Source organism: Fragaria vesca, linkage group LG4 (assembly GCF_000184155.1).
Source record: "Fragaria vesca subsp. vesca linkage group LG4, FraVesHawaii_1.0, whole genome shotgun sequence".
Classification (NCBI taxonomy): Eukaryota; Viridiplantae; Streptophyta; class Magnoliopsida; order Rosales; family Rosaceae; genus Fragaria; species Fragaria vesca.
In genome coordinates this window covers 1,536,934-1,539,852 of record NC_020494.1, presented here as the reverse complement: position 1 = coordinate 1,539,852, position 2,919 = coordinate 1,536,934, and the positions used below count along the sequence as shown (strand labels likewise).

General features: G+C 36.9%; 1 pseudogene; it reads left to right on the top strand.

Moving 5' to 3' along the window:
• LOC101307111 overlaps positions 1 to 2,919 on the top strand; it is a pseudogene marked incomplete at both ends in the record, with an annotated part of 109,806 nt that overhangs the window by 54,179 nt on the left and 52,708 nt on the right.

Genomic DNA, 2,919 nt, shown 5'->3' with positions numbered 1-2,919 from the left:
TTGAATAAATCGAAATCTATCATTCAAGTTATTGTTGATGCTGTTGTTAACAGGTAAGCCGATGAAAATATGCTTATTTTTCTTTTGCTTATTGATTGATACTCATTGGAAACCTTTAGCTGCCTCTAATGTTTCCTTCGTGTTTTGGTTCTGTGACAATCAATGGTCCACGTGAAGATGCCACTCGTATTGGATCCACTGGAGTTGTTAGGCGTCAGGCTGTGGATATCTCACCTCTGAGACGTGTGAATCAGGCTATCTATCTCCTGACAACTGGTGCTCGTGAGTCTGCTTTCAGGAACATCAAAACTATTGTTGAATGCTTGGCTGATGAGCTTATCAATGCTGCCAGAAGGTTCCTCCAACAGGTACGTGGTCTTGGTTCCTCTTATCTTGTTGGTTTTTATGATCTTAAATTGGTTCATTGTTTTTAACTACTAGTTTTGTGTTTGGGTGTAGTTATGCTATCAAGAAGAAGGATGAGATTGAAAGGGTTGCCAAAGCCAATCGTGAAGGTGCTTCTGGTACTGAGGACTACAATTTCAAATCAAAGTGGGTGTTATGTATCAAAGAAGAACAAACTGGGTTTTATTTATCTTTTTGAAAACCTTATACATGCCATTGTAAGATTAGAAAACCTTATATATCGTCTTTTTTATGTGTAGCAACCTGATAAGAAGAGGAAAAAGAAAGGGGTACCTGTTGAGATTAATGACCAGAAGGCAGTTGCACTTGATGCACCAAGCCAATTAAAGATGTTGTGCATGTGGGGTGCAGATGAGCTGGTGAACTGGTGCTATCTATATGTGGTACTACTTTGCTTTTGAACTTGGTGTATTTCTATCTAGCACTATGTTTTGAACAGCTTTTCTATGGTAGTACTTGGTGCATTTATTGCTGTTGGAATGCTTTTGGACATGTAAGACTATCTAGTAGCTTATCTAGTGGAATGTTTTCAGTATATTTTGGAACAATTCAGCTGTAATGTTGTTTTTGGAAGCTTGAATGATATATGGAAGCTGAAATGCAATGTTTTATGGCACATCAGTTAGCATTAATTTGTACAGCAGTTTCGTTTGTGATGGTTGTGTGAAACTTGGACAACAAAGTCTGTCCACAATGAAAATGCAAATGTTGTATAATTGATCAAATATTTCAGTTGTAGTTTACTCAACGTCACACAACAATAAATATAGGGAATAAACAGTTGTAGTTTATATAAAAGTCACACAACGGTACAAATGAAAACCAACAGTTGTCTGAAGGGGAAAAGATACAACGAATATGTTTTAATGTTTGTTGTCTGAGTGGACATGTCGATGCCGCGCCTGCCGCGCATGACATCCAATCTGTGTAGAGACTTATACAACAGAATATTCATCTGTTGAGCAAAATGTTATCACACAACGGTGATTTTCATACTTGTCTGAAGATTTAATCAGACAAGCCCGAGATATACAACAGAAAACCTATAGTCACACAACGGTGAATAGCCGTCGTGTGTTGACATTTTTGTAGTAGTGCTTTCATTTGGTACCAGAGCAGGTATTAGTGTAAACCAGTAGATCCTGTGTAAAAATGGAATCAATGAAACTTGGTGCTTCCATAAATGTCCCACCATACTTTGGTGGTGGCTGTGATAACTATGCAACATGGAAAATATATATGCAAACTTTTCTGTGTTCTCAGGATGAACTCATGTGGACTGTGATAGTGGACGGTTACACTGCTCCAGTAATTACGGATGAGAAGAAATCTGAAACAACTCCAAAGCCTCGAAACAAAAGGTCAACTGATGAAGTTAACTTGCAGAAAGTAGATCATAAAGCCAGACACTGTATTTTTACTGCTCTATCAGAGGCGGAAAGGATCAATGTCAGTCAATGTTGAACTGCAAAAGAGGCATGGGATCTCCTAGAACTCACTTATGAAGGTAACAAAAAGGTAAGATCTCAGAAATTGCAACAACTTGTGTTTGAATTTGAAACTACTATGTTAAAAGAAGATGAGACAATTGATGAATTTTATAAAAGAATCATGAAAATAGCAGGACAGTGTAGGAGTCTTAAAGATCCTTTTCCTAAACATAGGATTGTTAAAAAGTTACTTAGAGGTCTTCCTAAAAGCTATCAGGGTAAAATCATTAGCATAGAGGATGCTTATGATTTGGATACCATGGCACTAGATGAGCTATTAGGAAATCTAAAAGCTTTTGAACAAAGATGGATTACACCTGAAAGAAAACACAAAAGAGTTGCTTTTAAACTAACCAAGAAAGAAAAACTTGAAGAAGTTTCTGAAGATTTAGATTTGGCTCTAATCACCAAGCAGTTCAAGCAATTCATGAAAAACAAGAATTCAGCTGGTAGAGCAAACAAAAACTCTTTTGACTCAAAACAAAACTTTAGGTCTGAAGGTAGTTCTAATAATAAGAACAATTTCAAACAAGGAAATAAAAACCAGATAGGACCTACTTGTTATGAATGTGGTGGTACTAGCCACTTGGCACATGAATGTGGTAACAGGAAACATGAGGCAAGAAAACAGCAAATCAATGTTGTCCACCTGGAGCGATGAGGAAGATCAAAATACAGCATTTGTATGCTCTATCAGGAACCTGTCAGACTTAGAAAGTGATGAAGAAGATTTTGTGTCACATCCCGACCCTTATATTTTTACCTTATTTACTAGCCTGATTATAATAAGAATTTTACCGTCTCCGTCATTGAGTAAATAGTTTAATTGGTCCCTAGAGGGGTTTCGGGGACGATTATGTGCGGAGGATTATTCGTATGAGGAAAATACGACGACGGTAAAAATGGTAAATTTTAGCTAGTAAAAGGTAATTTTTATTCGGGTATTATTTTTCGGGGTGTTTCATTTTTTTTTTTTTGGAATTGGGTTGATATAGGTTGGACC